The sequence below is a fragment of the Myotis daubentonii genome, chromosome 14, assembly GCF_963259705.1.
Source record: "Myotis daubentonii chromosome 14, mMyoDau2.1, whole genome shotgun sequence".
In the NCBI taxonomy this organism is placed as follows: domain Eukaryota; kingdom Metazoa; phylum Chordata; class Mammalia; order Chiroptera; family Vespertilionidae; genus Myotis; species Myotis daubentonii.
In genome coordinates, this window is record NC_081853.1 from 44197408 (window position 1) to 44214831 (window position 17424).

The 17424-nt window shown below is 43.5% G+C and overlaps 1 long non-coding RNA gene across 2 annotated transcripts in view; it reads left to right on the forward strand.

Moving 5' to 3' along the window:
- Positions 1 to 5628: 5628 nt before the first annotated feature.
- The window catches only part of LOC132215161 (uncharacterized), a 155114-nt gene continuing 143318 nt past the window's right edge, over positions 5629 to 17424 (forward strand). The window contains exons 1-2 of one of the 2 annotated variants that reach the window (XR_009448466.1): positions 5629 to 5847; positions 6403 to 6626. This is a non-coding gene — a long non-coding RNA (uncharacterized LOC132215161). Of the gene's footprint in view, positions 5848 to 5870; positions 6627 to 17424 lie in introns of those variants that run through there. The other variant, XR_009448465.1, reaches the window with a different exon arrangement.

Consider the following 17424-nt stretch of genomic DNA (forward strand, 5'->3'; position numbering starts at 1 on the left):
TGAAACTGTATTGTCTGAAGTCCCTTGGAGTTTCTTTCCCGAGGACAACAAAGGCAGCCTATTTATTGGTTTCTGTTGCTATGAAGTGACCATCCTCAGAAGCGAGGCTGTTTCCCTTAGCTACACATTTCTTTGTGGGCACAATCTTGTCTCACACAGCCGCAGATCAGCAGCAGCTGGGCAAGGCACCGGCCCTGCAGAAATATTTCCCTGGGGGTAGCCTCCTTTCCTAAGACAGGTTGTGGTTAATTCAGCTTAGAAATGACACACATCTCTTTCAATCAAAGAAAATGGCTGATTCTATTTTAACACTGTCCTCTTCCCTCTCAAGCAGAAATTCGCTTATTTTTATTCTGAGGTGTATCTGTTAAACAATGTCCCGCAAATAATCTCTTTCCTGATCATTCGCACCTCGCAGGGTTGTTGGGAGTAATGCAGGAGATAATGGTAGCACTGCTATTGCAATCATGGTTACTGTTGTTCCCATCCCAGAGAAGGGAAGACTCAAGGGGGCTGGTGCCTGTCTTTAAATAATTAGTATTTTTGTTTCATTCCATTCCATCCCCTCTCATCCTTTCCTTTCCCACCCATCCCATCTCATCTTATCCATCCCATCCCATCCTACCATATCCTATCCCACCCCATCCCACCCATCCCAACATATCCTATCCCACCCCATCCTACCTATCCATCCCAACATATCCTATCCCACCCCATCCCACCCATCCCAACATATCCTATCCTACCCCATCCCACCCATCCATCCCAACATATCCTATCCCACCCCATCCCACCCATTCCACCATTTCCTATCCCACCCCATCCCACCCATCCCAACATATCCTATCCCACCCCATCCCACCCATTCATCCCAACATATCCTATCCCACCCCCTCCCAACATATCCTATCTCACCCCATCCCACCCATCCCAACATATCCTATCCCATCCCACCCCTCCCAACATATCCTACCGCACCCCATCCCACCCATCCCAACATATCCTATCCCATCCCATCCCATCCCATCCTACTCATCCCAACATTTCCTATCCCATTCCATTGGCTCCATAGATCAGATATTTTCTTCCAAGGCAATTACTGAGTACATTTTTTTATTTTGAATTTTATTTGCTATCTTCTGGCATCTTAACTCCTTGATCCCTCCTTTGTTTTGTATCTCATCTTCCATTTTGAGAGGAATCTTCAAGTTTTGATATTTATTTTCCACATAGATACACACTTAACTTATTCAACTTTCCATTGTGCATCAATAAGATGCAGGGGAAGGAGCTGTCTTTTTGTCTTCTACCCAGAATTCATTTGTAGTCTTTTGTCTCCTGTTAAGACAGTTCCAAACATACCCCTTGTGTGTGACGTCTGAGAAGTCTGTAAAATTAAAGCTACATGATTATGAATGCTATGAAAAAGGTTTTGACAACTTTTGGTGGTATTTAATTCAAGTGAAACTCCTCTCATTCAAAATAATAAGCACGATGTTGCTTATTATGTAAATGAAATGGCATGGCAGATGTTTTTCGTCCCGATGCCCTCACTGGGGATTAATACACACAGAAACTGAGCGGGAGGTGTTCAACCTGGAAACTTGAATGAGGGTTGAGCAATAGGAAGGAGGATGATTCTGGGGCTGCTCTGTCCAACAGGGGAACCAATAACCACATGAAGCTACTTACATTTACATCAGTTAACATGAACTAAAATGAAAAGTTTCTCAGTCACATCGCCATGATTCATGTGTTCAATAGCCACATGTGGCTAGTGGCTACTAACAGAAAAACTCAGATATAGGATATCCCCATCATTGGAGAAAGTTCTATCAGACAGTGCTGCTAACCACGTAGGTATTAAAATAGAGCTAGGGATGCATGTAGATTCCTCTTATCAATTGGAACTTTATCCACAAGGGTTTGTAGAACCTCTCAGCATGTGTGTAGATGGGTAGAAAGCCAAGAGATGCAGGGGTTAGGGCCAGGTGGCTGCTGGTTAAGTGCCACCTCCCCATCTCATGAGGATACCCCAGAGCTATGCTTCTCAATCTTTAAATGTGTATTCGTATCACCTGGAGATCTCAGACTGCAGCTATGGATTCGGCAGGTCTGGGTTGGGCCTGGCAGTCAGCATTCATACCTGGCTCCCAGGTGAAGCTGCTGATGCTGCCCTGAGGACCACTCTTGGGGAATCAATGATGTGCAGCACCATCCCCAAGCTTGGCTCCACAGAGTAATCACCTGGAGAGGTTTCAAAACTACTGAGGCCTGGATCTCCCCTGCAGAGATTTGGATTTAATTTGCCTGAGGTGCTGTCTGGGCATTAAAGATTTTTAAAAGCTCCCCAAGTGATTGCTACTTGAGAACCATTGACGGTGATAAAGCAAGTTTATGAAATCTGAGGACCAGAAGCATTGGCTTCACCTGGAAGCGTGTTAGTTAGAAATGCAGGGACTTAGGCCCAACCTGCATGTCCTCACCATTCCCCAGGTGAGTTCTTATACATTTAAGGTGAGAACTGCTATTAGATTAGTGGTTCTCAACCTTGGCTGCACATTAGAATCACCTGGGAATCTTTTTAAAATCCTGATTTCTGGGCCTCATCCTCCGGAAATTCTGTTTCTTTGTTACTAATGTTGTGGCCCCACTCCATGACAAAGAAACAGAATTTCCGGAAGATGAGGCCCAGAAATCAGGATTTTAAAAAAAGATTCCCAGGTGATTCCAAGGTTGAGAACCACTGTACTAGATAGATAACTTTTTAAAGTAATAATTTATCAATCTATGTATATGTGTTTTCCAGAAATTCTTCAAAAGTAGTAAGTTCTGCTAGTTCCTAAAAATATTAGGTCATATAATTGAGGCTATACTTATGCCAAATAATTGAAGGTTTATTAGATTTGTCATTACACAGACACAAACTTGGTAGTTTCTGCTTGCATTGTCACAGAAGGTATCAAAAATCCCAGCATAAAAGTTATTATTCAAGATAAAGCACTGTTCCATTTTTAGTTTAATGCCTTTTGATTTTTTGAAAACTGTATGCTTTTCATTCATTACATAGATTCCAACACAGATGCATTCTTAATTTATGTAAGATTTCATTATGCAACACTAAGGTCCTGAGGTGGTGGGGTGATGGAGAGGGACTTTAATTAATGTCTTCACACACACACACACACACACACACACACACACACACACACACACACAGTTTCTAAGACTGTATTTTCCAAATAAGTCTGAGTATTTATTTTAGGAGAACAGTCCCAAATATAGGCCAACTATGTGATGGGACAGAGCAGTGCTTCTCAAGCTCGAATGTGATAGAAAGCACTTGCAGCCCTTGTTACAATGCAGACTCTGAGGAATAAGTCTGGGGTGAGGCCCGAGACTATTTCTACAATAAAGTGTTGTGATGCTTATTGGTCCATTGACCATATTTTGAGTTAGATGACTCTTCCAGGACACCTTTGTGTAAACGCTCATCTCAATGACTCAACAAATCAAATGGTCTGGTATGAGCAATGAGCAGGGTGATTTTCTTGAAAGTGCTGATTTGTTCATTGGAATCACCTAAACCATGGACATCAAAAGGTCAAAATTATTCACAGACCTGTCATTAATTGAAAGCTAATTGGGAAATGAAGTGATTTAAGGCAAAAGCAAACTAGCAACACAAATACCTCAAATGACTACTGGGGCAAAATTTTGAAAATGTTGCAAGCTGTCTGCATGCTTGAAGTAGCAATTTGCATGCATAATTAGGTGCAATCAACAGTTTTGAAATGTAATATATTTTCTGAGCCCATATTTACTTATGGCAGATGCAAAAAAAATTCAGTGTCCCCAAAAAAATAGAAGGGCAGAGAAAGGAAAAAAAATATTTGCATTTAACAATGGGAATCTTTACAAGCACATGCCTAAATTTAGAACAAATATAGCTGAAGTATTGCATCTTTATTTTGATTTAAACTTCATTTAAGCCTTAAATTCACAAACACATTTTGGAAGTAAAAAGCATGGAAGAATGGTAACTTACCAGTCAGCTGTTCCAGCTCCTGTGGAAACTGACATGTAATTTTTATTCCTACACTGTAGAAAGAAAATCTGTCAAATTCAAAACTTTATTGCACAAAACACTATTGACTTTCTTTCTGCCTTCAGAAGAAGCTTCGTTCTTTGAAGATGCCAAGTATCTTTTAGAATAATTTATATAAAACGATTAATTAAGCTGGCAATTTCTTTTTCCGAAATCCAGGTCCTCAGATGCGTGCTCCTGTGAATCTGTATTATCTTACTGTTTTCAGGCAGTGACTGTCGAGTACTCACTATGCACTAGAGTACTTTGCTAAGCCCTTTATTCAGATAATCTAATTTATCATTATAAAAATACTATAAGAATTGATTTAGTACAATGTACTGAGGAGGAACTAGAGGTTAAGTAACTTCTTTAAAGGCACCTACCTCTATTATCTGTTTTCTGGCTGGTACATTACTGCATAAACATAAAGGGTCATAGTAATATTTTAAAAGTGTAGACTTTGACAACGAGCTTGGAGTCTAGTTTTGTAGAAATTTTGAAGAAAAAGCGACGGAGTAATTCTGTCCCCAAACTTTTTTCTTTCTAAAAGCATGTTCACATTGCATTATCCAGATTGGCTGTCTATGCTGATTAAATTAAAGTGGCAATTAATTTCTGTCATACAGGCAGAGTGAGAGATTAAGAGATTGCATTGAAGGACAAGACCTAATGATGTGTTCTTGTGTGACTGCGTTTATTGGGGGCAGTGTGTCTGGATGTGTAAAAGTTGTACGTTCACGCAAAGCAGGCACGAGATGAATAATGCCATTTTCTAGTTTCATTAGGCAAGTGTTATCTGTGATACATTGTGTGCTGGAGGGGGGGCGGGGGGGATGCATGAGTTATTCATTTATCTCCTGATCCATTTGGGGGCATTATGGAAGTCAAAGCCCAGAACAATAGGCTTTATTTAATATTGAACAGGTTCTCAATAACCCGCTCTTCCTCTCCGTGGCTGCTGGACAGGCGGAGTTGCCGTAACAGTTCCCCTGAAGTTGGAAGCGACTCCCAGGACCAAGTGGTGTTAAATTTAGAAGTCATCCCAATCACCTGACTGTCGGTGAGCCCCGATTTCAGAATGTCCAAGTCTCCCTCTGTCATCACTATATCTGTCTGGATTCATAGACGCGGCTCACCGCCCGGCCTGGGGTCACCTCGGGAGCCTCCTGGAGACCTGGCCTGCCGAGGGCGGCCTCCCCGCCCCGGAGAGCTGGCCCCTCGGGAGCAGCGGCGCCCAGCTGGCGCCCACCCCGGGGTACATGGCAGTCAACGCCTGGCAGTGACTTCTCGCTTTTCCCTCCGCCTCCCCCATCGACCCTCCACTGCCAACCTTGACGCCCAACTCGGGCGCGCTGCGAGCCTCGCGTCCACGCCATCCACGCGGGGCCCCACCCCTTCCCGCTTCCAGCCCGCGCTGGGGCCGGAGGGGAGGGAGGTCGATTTCCTGCCGGGAACTGACGGCCGGCTCCCCTTCCCTCCGGGTCTGGTGCGGGGCTGCGAGGCGCGCGGCCGGCAGCGGAGCTCAGATCCCACCCGCGCGCACCGGAGGGGCTGACCCGACACCCGCTCGGCCGCGGGAGGGAGGGAGGGAGACAGACTCGCGCAGAGTGGAGGTGGGGGTCGCCCGCGGCGGGGGGTGGGCGCACCAGTCACCAGCCCCCCGTATGCTCTCTTCTTCCACTCCTCGCCGCCGCCGCCTCGCACAGGTCGGAGCAGCCTCCTGTCCTCGGCTCCTTAGCGTCGGGGAGAGGCCAAAGGTGAGGGGCCGGCGCCCGGCCCGCGGGCGGGGCCGGTGGATGGCACTCGCACCTGACGTTCCCTCTCGCTGTCCGTCTCGCCCGGCCCCAGCCGGCCCTCCGGTTTGCTCTTCCCGTAACTTTGTTCAGAAGGTGGGAGGGGAGGGGAAGCGCCGAGGGGCCCCCGGAGAGAGACGGGAGAGCGACGAGGACCAGGAGGCCAGACCCGAGAGCAAGTCCCCGAGCGCCCCCGGGCTGGGCGCGCGGCTGGGAGGCGTCGCCGCCGCTGCCGCCGCCGCCGCCGGATGCGCTCTGCTTAGCGGGGCTGCCGGGGGCGCCTGAAGGCCACCGCGCCAAGGACACGCGGCCGCCCGCGCTCGCGCTCCACCGCCCCGGCGCCGCCAGAGCCGGAGCCGAGCCGGCGAGCGGAGCGGCGGGGAGCGCGGGCGCAGGGCGGCAGCAGGGAGGGCGCGCGGGAGGCGGCCCCTCCTCGGCGAGCCATGCGTGCCGCGGGCAGCTGAGGAGCCGCCGCGCGCCGCTGCCAAGTCTCCGCTCGGCTTTTGTCTTGCCCTCCAGTGAATGGGAAGATGGAGATGGATGTGGAGGGAGTTTCTCCGCGCCCGGAGCCCATCCCCCGGCCCCAGGGGGCTGGCGGAGCCTGCCAGGCGCCGCCACCGCCGCCCCAGCCCCAGCCCCAGCCGCAGCCGCTAGCTCAGGATGAACTGCCCGGCGAGAGTGCGGGACCCGAGGACGGCGACGATCCCGAGGCGAGACCCCGCGGCGAGAAAGGGGAGAGCAAGGTAGGTCCACAGTGTTGGCGCTGTGACACCTTTTGAACAAAACCAAGGAGCTCGAGAAGCGGCTGTCACTTTAAACCCGCCGCTTCCCCCGCCCCCTCCCCTCGGTTGTGTGGTGGTGGGGGCTGCAGCGGTGGGGAAGGCGTGCGATTGAAGGGAATCGTTGGGCAGTAGTGACTTTCTGAACTGGAAGGCGTGAGCAGAAGTCTGCCCCGGTTTCCCTATTGAGCGGTCTGTGCAGAGAAAAGTCTTCTGGTTCGTGCGATGTGTTGCCAGGGCAGAGCCCACACCTCGGGAGGGCAGTGCCCGGAGACCTTGGCTTCCGCACAGGAGACCAAGCTAATTTGGATGATCTAGGTCAGGGGGAAACACATGTCTTCAGGAGTTGCCAAGTGGCTTCTGAGACTCCTCCGAGGAAGGTGACATCAACCTAAAGATGACAACAATGGGAGCAAAGTTTGGCTCCTTTGTAGAATGCAGATCACTGCTTAACCCAGCTCTAAACTCCTCACCCGGCACCCTCCTACCTAGGAGGGTGGGGACCCAGTGCCTGGCAGCAGGTGAGCCCTGCTGTGTCATCGTAGACCTGGGGACAGCTACTACTTCCTGTGGAGACAGAGTTCTCCAGGGAACTGGATCCCAGTAAGAAATGGTTCAGATGCCATTCTCTGGTGCTGGTGCTTCTCCGCTTGAGAACATTGTCAAGTAGATGCAATGGCACAGAAAAGAATGCTTTGGTAATATGATTAGAGTGTATTTGTAACAGCTTTGTGGCCAAGTACAGTCTTGCTTCTCCACACAAACTCGGAGTTCAGTTTTGTGGGAGCTAGTGTTTAGTTGTATCTGTATAAAGTGTACACATGTGTTTGTTGGTACATTTTGAAACGTGCTGCTAAGGTTGGGGAAAAGTTGGTTCAACAAATCAGAATATTGGAACCAAAGAAGGGTCGGTCAATAGACTTTCTCCCTTTTGCTCACTTAAGGGAGTGGACAAGAACATAGTCGCTTCTCCCACCTAGGAAAGAACTGTATGTCAGGAGATGTCCCTAGTAGGAGAGTGTCTTGGTCTACTGGTTCTTCTAAGAGAGGTACTAGTGAACTCAACAAAGATCTGAAAAGCATTGGGATCACATCGAATGTTGTTGTTCTGTATTTGGAGACAGGCTCACTTAACAAGTTGGTATTTGCAAATGTTCAAAATTGTTTTGCGAATTGAAACTGAGCTAAGGATTGAGATGGTTGTTTATCTACCAAAATCAATATTGTAATTTTAATGGCAGTCTACCAAGAAACTGGAATTTCAACACATTCTAGACCTGACCGGGTGCCTTACAAATGCATACAAGATTTACATTGTAAAAGCTATGATGAATTTTAATATTCTAATATCCTCAGCTTTCCCAGCCGCTCCTGATTTCATGAATATTTAATTCTGTCATGACTGCATATTTACTACTTTAAGTGACTGTCTGTGCTTAGTTTTCGGAAATAACCATAACTGAGCATCATATTACCTAATTGGACTATAAGTCTCCTTTGCAAAGTAGGTGTGGGGAATAATTAAAATATACAGCCAGCGCTGCCATTTCCATAATGTTGGTTCATATGCCCTGAGCGTGAGAAATTCCTGCCATCAGCAAAAATCTGTGCTTATTTGTTTCCCTTGGATGCACCATGCAGACTGTCTAATGTTCTACCGGTTGTGAGGAATAAGGAAGGCGATGCACTACACACATTACAGCAGGTGAAGAGAGGACTGAAAGCCGGTTGATTACAGTTCGTTAATTAGCATGTTCAGATAATTGAGTATTCCACTGATGTGATTTGCTTTATGTTTGTCTGCAATTTCTTGAGGTGGAAACAAAATACTACTTTTTCCCCTCCAGGTGTTTGCCTTCCAAAATGATCTTGCATCCCTCTCTCAACCCAGAAATCAGCTGTGCTTAACCCTTTCTTCGCTTGTCTCTGGCATGCCCCTACTGGTTCTTCTCAGGGTTTGAGGGCGGTAACTGTGTTTCAGACTTTAATAACTCTTTTTGTCTTTGATGGATACTAAGGCAGGTTATAAATTGATTTTCTTTAGCAATTGCTGATTCCATTACGAGGGAGGCCTTTGGGTGTCTAACCAAATTATTCTACTGAAATGTAAATGGGAGACAAATTGGGATAAAGTGAAATGTGGTTTTTACCAAGCTGTTTGGGGTGAGGTTGGGAGATGATCCCCATTGGATTTCAACACAGTAATGTATGAATGTGATGTATTGAACCATTATGTGTTCTTTTCACTCGTGAGAGTAAACAAAATATGAATTTTGAATACTGTATTATTTGTCTTAAATCTTCCCCAAGCAGGGTACTGCAAATAGGATGTCAGTGGATATGAACACCCTTTCCTGCTGCAAGTGTCAGGGGAGTAATGGGATTTATTTATTTAATTTTTCTGACTTGGGTTTGGGGCCATGATTTATTTTCTCATGAATTTATCCCAGTTGTCTTATTGGAAAAGAAATCAGAGCTTAGTGCCCGATCTGCTTGTCTCCTGAATCGCAGGTTCACGGTCATACGTCTTCAGAAAGTCTCTGAAATAGGAAGAAAGGTTAGAAAATTGGATCAATAAGGGGATTTTTTTACGCCAGAGTTTTGTGACGTGACTGGCACTTTCTGTTCCTAGAATAACGATGCCCGATTCCTCTCTAGCAAGTACTCTCCAGAGACACATTAAAGCAGCCACATGCTATGTACTAGGTGTACCGGTTAATAATGCAGATTTTTTTCAATGGATGGAGTTACACGTATGTTGATATATATGCGATTTGATATGTATGCTATTTTGTTGTATTGACAGCAAGCTTCAAAATTTCATATGTCAAATTTTCTGAAGGTGTTAACATCATCGATATTTTTACGCTTAAAAATGTCGAATATCGTGCCAAAAAAAGCATTTGTGAGAAGTTTTAATTCATTACTTTATTTTGAAGGAAAGTGCTGCTGAAAGTTATTGTATACTTCGGGAAGCTTATGGTGAATATGCTCCATCTCAGAATACTTGTGAACACTGGTTTAAACGCTTTAAAAGTGTTGATGTGGGAAATGTGTAGCTAGTGATGGACATGACTTTGAATAAAGCACTTTTGATGTTTCTCTTGAAATTATTGTGGTTTTTTTGGGTCACAAAATCTGCATTATTAACTGGTAAATGGTCAATCCGCATTATTAACCGGTATCCACATTATTAACCGGTACTGGTTAAAAATGTGGATTTTGTAATAAAACACGATAATTTCAAGAGAAACATCAAAAGTGCTTTATTCTAAGTCATGTCCATCGCTAGCTACACATTTCCCCCATCTTTAGGTAATTTGTGGATACCATCCCAATAGAACTTCTTTTGTTTTGAGGCAGACCATTCATAGACCCAATTTTCCATTTCTTCGTATATTTTGAAGTGCTGCTCAGAAAATGCGTGTGCCATCGATCAATTGGAACATAATCTGAAGGAGCAAGGTCTGGTGAATACGGCGGGTGGGTTAATACTTCCCAGGCAAGATCTTTTAACGTGTCTTTAACTGGTTTTGAAGTGTGTGATGGTGCGTCATCATGAAGCAAAATTACTTTGCCAAGTCTTCTGGCCCATTCTGGTGGTTTTACAATCAAAGCATGGTTCAAATTGATTATTTGTTATCGGTAGTGATCAGTATTAATGGTTTCACCTGGTTTTAGAAGCTCATCATACCACACCTTCCTGATCCCACCAAACGCAGAGCATTGTCTTCTTTCTGAAGCGATTTGGCCTTGCTGTCGATGTTGAGGGTTGACCTGGATCAACCATGATTTTGTGCGTTTGGGATTCTCAAAATAAATCCACTTTTCGCCAGTCACAATTCGATGCAAAAAAGATTTTCGTGCTGTTGAAGCAACATTTTACTGATGACTTTTCGATTTTCCATTTGTCTTTCGTTCAGTTGATGTGGCACCCATTTTCCTTCCTTTAAAATCTTTCCCATTGCTTGTAAACGATTGGAAATTGTTTGCTGAGCAACGTTTAATCTTTCTGCAAGTTGTTTTTGAGTTTGACACGCATCTTCATCCAATAATGCTTGTAATTGTTGGTCTTCAAACTTTTTCGGTTGACCTGGATGTTCTTTGTCTTTCACATCGAAATCATAACTTTTAAAGAGTTTAAACCAGTGTTCACAAGTATCTTGAGGTGGAGCATGTTCACCATAAGCTTCCCAAAGTATACAATAACTTTCAGCAGCACTTTTCTTTTAAATAAAGTAATAAATTAAAACTTCCCACAAATGCTCTTTTTTCTTGGCACGAAATTTGACATTTTTAAGGGTAAAAATATCAATGATGTTAACACCTTCAGAAAATTTGACATATGAAATGTTGAAGCTTGTCAATACAACAAAATAGCATACATATCAAATCACATATATATCAACATATGTGTAACTCTCTTGAAAAAAAATCCACGTTATTAACCGGTACACCTAGTATGCTGTGATTCCACCAACTGGAGAAAACCTGAAATCGAGCATTTGTTCGTCCTTTGCACTTTAAGGCAGGTTTATATTTAACCCTTACGAAAGCAGTCTCCTGTCCTTGCAATGACATCAAAGACTGTGTGTAACCCCTTGGGGTATCTCAGGGGTATTTCCTCACCCATTACCTCAAGAATGCCTTCCTCACATCTGAAAAGAGGTTGTCTAAACTGGACAAAACTCTTTTCTTCTAGTCTTACAGGTGAAGGTTGAATGGTCACTGAATAAGAGACCTTCAGATTCTGGGAAGTCTTTTCAATCCTGGGTTTATTCTTCATTAAAACTTTCTTGCAGAGTTTTCTGTAGGCCTTAAACATTTAATTCTTTTCTGGGCCTCTTAAAAGCCTTCTGAAATTCTTTGCTTATGGGAAATAATTCTTAGGTGGATAGTTCTGAGACTTTGTTTGGAAAAGTTGAGAAAAAGTTCCTTGTGTTGAGGACCAGCACCCCGGTATCTACTTCATTTATGTTACCAAGATATTTATACAAATGTGAGTTCCTCCCCGGATCTCAGATGAGTGACGTAAATGATCCTTTCTTGTCTACTTGACCTTCATTCATTCATATATTTTTTCATTTTCTTCCTCTCTGTCTGTATGTTTCACACACACACACATACACACACACACACACACACATACACTCACTGCCCACCCCTCCTATACCATTTACCATGATGTTTTTATGTGTATTAAGCATGTGTTTATGGCCCAGATGTGAGGTATAATGAATAACCTCTCTTTTTGGTTTAGCTCTCGTTTAAGCCCTGGTTTGCAAGATGTGTTATTCTGGTGGTTTGGGACCAGAGAGACCCTGTGCCTTTGCTACCAATGATCCTTCATTGATGAACAGGACTCCAAGTTCTCACCTCAACTGCATTCCCTCAGTGACGCTGTCCTGTCAGTTGTACCGAGGATGCTGTAGGGAATGTCTTACGCAGCCTGTCCAGCACATCTGTAGAAGCCTTTTATTGTGAAATAATTTTAAATTTATAGAAGAGTTGCAAGATAAGACAGAGACTTCGCATATGTCCTTTACCCCACTTTCCTCAATGTTATTAACATCCTACGTAAGTAATCATTATATATAGATGACAATGAAGACATTATTGTTGGTATAACACTAAACTTGTCCAGTCAATTTTTGTTGAGTGAATGTGTAACCTATTGATGTTTTCCATTTCTAGCCTCTTAGGACTTAAGACTTTATTTACACCTGAAAGGCTCTATGAGAGGATATTTAAGAGCCAAATTTAACTTTGGGTTAACCCTCCCCCCATTTTTCCTAGTGGGCAGACACAGCTTGCAAAGCACAAAGGTTGAGGTCCCTGAGCTCCTCATCGTACTGCAGTGAGCCCTATGAGAACGACAACTTTGGCAACGCCCTTGAGTGCTGCTAACTTATGGCGAGTGATAGTCTTCTTTTTTGTTTTATCCTGAGAAAAATTCCTGTTCCAGGTAGGATAGGGTTTGTCAGCACACGGAGGACAGCAAAGTCTCATGTGGCAAGTAGAGGAGAAAAGGCAATTGATAAAATCAAGACAGTTCACTTTGATGCCTAACCCCTTGGGTGTTTGTTCCTGGCGTGATAAATAATGGAAGCCCTTTTGTTTTTGCATTGTGTTAGCCAGGACAACTCTGATTTTCCAGCACAGCAGCAGAGACTTGCCCACATCAGATAGGATGCCATTTGTGATTAAATGTGTTGGCTTTCTGATTAAGAGTGAAATCAGAAAGACCTGCATTTGATCTTGGCTCTTTCACCGCTGCTACTCTCAGATAAGGACCTAACCTTTTTTAACCTGTTTGTTTTGTCTGTAAAATAAGAATAATTATGGTGCCTACCACTTAACAGTTACTGCAGGTATGGCTTGAATGAGATACAACATATAAAGTTCTTGATTCAGTGCTTCACAGTGATTGACTGCTCAGTAACAGTTAATAATGATAATAATTGTGTTTATTGTTATTACTGTTGTGGTCCAGGGTCCTGAAAAGGAGAATGAGTTGGGGCTCCAAGTTCACCTAGACTTTTCAGTGCTCCAGTAGGTCATGGGGCTGGAAATGATACAAACGCATTGTTCTACAATCAAACCAAGTTGGTGTTCAGTGATCCAGTTTTGCCCTGCTGGCCTTGAGATGTTCCCGTGTCGTTTCCTGGTGGACAGGAGGTTAGGAAAGGGTTATCCTTTATTCTGACTTGTCAATAGACTGCTCCTCTCCCATCAGGAAAGCCGAGAGGACCGATGGAAGGCCCTTGGGTCCCAGCCTAGGCCCCTGGAGTACACACAAGACATTATTAGAGCCAGTGAATTGACCTTTTTTAGATATCATATTTATGGCTTCTCAGGAGGAGTGGGAAGCAACTTTTAACACTTAAAAAATGATTGAGCTACATGTTTTCAATTACAGTTTATAGTCAATATCATTTTGTATTAGTTTCAGGTGTAGAGCATAGTGACTAGCCCAGGGGTGGGCAAACTTTTTGACTCGAGGGCCACAATGGGTTCTTAAACTGGACCGGAGGGCCAGAACAAAAGCATGGATGGAGTGTTTGTGTGAACTAATATAAATTCAAAGTAAACATCATTACATAAAAGGGTACGGTCTTTTTTTTTTTTTTAGTTTTATTCATTTCAAACGGGCCGGATCAGCCGTAGTTTGCCCACGGCTGGGCTAGACAATTGTATCCTTCAGGCCTCTTTGATCGCAAGCAACAGAAACTGACTTTAATTTGAGCAAGAAAGTATTTTCTTGTAAACTAGTAAGATAACTTCAGAATCAAAGGAAAAATGATGCAACTGGTTATAAGGAAGCCAGGGAATCTAGATCTAAGTAGTAGAAAGTGATGGATGGTCTCTCAAGTGCTCTGACAGAAGAATAAATTCCAGCCATTTTTTGCCTTCATGTCACTCTGCTCAAGTGTCAAAGTCCATGAAAAGGATATCTAATTGGCCTTGCTTGGATCAGATAGCTGCTTATTGGTCAGGGAAGTGTGGCCATTTAAGCACAAGAAAATAATAAATAAATAAATAGATAGATAAATAGATAGATAAATGTTTTTTATTCTGAATAAAGTAGGCTTTCTTGAGAAAGAATAGGTTGCAGCCTTCACCCAACACTCCCTTCCACACCCCACACTCTTGTCATGTATATCCCATCCCATCCCATCCCATCCCATCCCATCAAATCGTTTTATTGTCCTCAAGTCTCTGTGGACCTCTGTGTACTTAATCATTGGGCTCTGGGAACTGCTGCCGGCCCCCGTGCATCAACTTTGAGATTGTCATCTTGTTATCATGGGTGCAGCTTTGGCAGATGTGAAAGCAGTTGTAAGAAAGATCTGTTTTCTTAGACTAGGCTGTTGTCTTCGTTTGTAAATTTTTTAAAGCAGTCTTAAGCTCAGCCGGAAATGTAACTGGGAGCAGCAGCAGGAGTAGTGCCTCTGCTAGCATGTTCTTCATAGGTGGGGCCACTTAACACATTTTAACAAGCACTAGAAGTAGCCAAGTGAAATGATACTGTGGGACTTATGGGGACACTGGCCAATGAGTGTCTCCCTTTTTCTTGGTTTGCTCCCCCAGTAACCAAAGGCACAGGTCATGTCCCATTCACTACGACTAGTGGCTGGGTCTACCCTATCCATCCACCCTCCCAAGCTTCCACCTCCATCTCTTTCCCAGGGTTGCATCCCCTTCCCAGACTAGACTCCCTATATTTTACCATCTCTTTTCTTTTTGCAAATCATGTAGTTATTTAAACAATAGTTATGCACAGTTTGTAACATTTATAAAATTATTTAGAACTGCTATATAGCAGTTATAGATTTGAAAAGTCAGTGGCACAATTCCATCACTTTGCATGTCTTAAAGTTTTTAAAAACGCTTTTTTTTCAATTCCAGTTTATATTCAGTATTATTTTGTATTAGTTTCAGGTGCATAGCATAGTGGTTAGACAATTATATACTTTCCCCTATATTTCAGGCAATATTGACTATATTCTCTATCCTGTACTTCACATCTCTGTGACTATTTTGTAACTACCAAACTGTACTTCTTTTTTTTTTTAAAAAAAATATATTTTATTGATTTTTTACAGAGAAGAAGGGAGTGGGATAGAGAGCTAGAAACATTGATGAGAGAGAAACACCGATCAGCTGCCTCCTGCACACCCCACACTGGGGCCGTGCCCGCAACCAAGGTACATGCCCTTGACCAGAATCGAACCTGGGACCCTTCAGTCCGTAGGAAGATGCTCTATCCACTGAGCCAAACCAGTCAGGGCCCAAACTGTACTTCTTAATCGCTTCACCTTTTTCACTTGTCCCCCCACCCCCGCTGAACTCTGGCAAACAGCAGTCTGTTTTTGTATCCATGAGTCTGTTTCAATTTTGTTTGCTTATTTTGTTCTTTAGATTCCACATATAAGTGAAATCATATGGTATTTATTTATTTATTTAAATATATTTTATTGATTTTTTACAGAGAGGAAGGGAGAGAGATAGAGAGTTAGAAACATCGATGAGAGAGAATCATCGATCAGCTGCCTCCTGCACATCCCCCACTGGGGAAGTGCCTGCAACCCAGGTACATGCCCTTGACCGGAATCGAACCCGGGACCCTTCAGTCCGCAGGCCGACGCTCTATCCGCTGAGCCAAACCAGCTTTGGCCATATGGTATTTATTATAATCTGTTTTTCTTTGCAAAGGACGATCTACAGGCATGCAATTTGCTGGCAGTAAAATTCATCCTTTTAAAGTGTACAGTGTAGTGAGTTTTGACAAATGTGTATGCCTGTGTAACTACACCCCAAACAGGAAGTGGAATGTTTCCATCACCTCCATAGAATTCCTTATGTCTCTGCAGACAATCCCCTCACCGCAGCCTTCTCCAAAATTTCATATAAATGGAGTAAACAGTGTATAGTCTTTTGTGTCTGACTTCTTTTGCTTAACACATGTATTTAATATTCACTCATTTTGGGGTCTCAGTAGTTCCTTTTTCTTACCAAGTAGAATCTCTTTATATGGATGTACCACACATTATTTATTCATTTGCCTGTTGATGAATGTCTGGGTTATTTACAGGTTTTTGGCTTTTATAAATAAAGCTCCTATAAACTTCTTTTTTGTGGACATACATTTCATTTCTCCTAGATGAATTCCTAGGTATGGGACTGCTGCATTTTATGATAAATTTATAAGAAGCTGTCAATTTACTTTCAAAAGCAGCTGTTCAAAATGTACCTATCATACTGGTATAGTCCCACTGTCAGTGCATGCAATTTCCAGTTGCCCCACATCACTGTCAACACTTGGTATTGTCAGTATTTTTAATTTTCCTCATTCTAGTAGGTGTGTCATGGTATCTCATGGTGGCTTTAATCTATATTAACTTTTAATATTGAAAACCTTTTCATGTGCCTAGTTGCTATGTGTATGTTTCTTTGGTGAAATGTCCATTCAAATATTTTTTTAAATATATTTTATTGATTTTTTACAGAGAGGAAGGGAGAGGGATAGAGAGTTAGAAACATCGATGAGAGAGAAACATCCATCAGCTGCCTTCTGCACACACCCTACTGGGGATGTGCCCACAACCAAGGTACATGTCCTTGACCGGAATCGAACCTGGGACCCTTGAGTCCGCAGGCTGACGCTCTATCTACTGAGCCAAACCAGTTAGGGCCCATTCAAATATTTGTTTATTTTAAACAAATTTGGGCTGTTTGTATTCTTATGATGCGATCAATTATAGTTTTAGGTTTCAGAAACTCTGGTGGAAGTTTGAGGAGATTAGGAAGCAAGGAACATTTTGAGTTTCCTTTCTTTGGGGGCCTGTTGATGAACGAACATTTATTGGGCATTTATCATGTGCCAGTCATGGAGCAGGGTAGATTCACATTGAGTGATCTCATTTTATGCTCCACAGTAAACCTGCGAAATAACTGTTATTAGCCATGAGATCACACAGCTAGCATATGGCAGAGGAAGGATTTCCATTTAAGTCTGCCCTACTCCTACTATTTCCACTTCTTCAGGTGTGACTCAAGTCCTGTTCTCCACAATTTACTGGTTAGTTTCCCAGCCCAAACTGCTTGCACTGCTTTGGGTGTTTTAAAAGCAGCCCTCAGGTGAAATAACACTGCTGGCATTGACATGCAAATCAGGACATTGAGCTTAAGGCAAAAGAGTGATAAATGATGGCAGAGAGACTTGACTTTGGGTCGTGAGCACACAATGAAGCATGCAGAT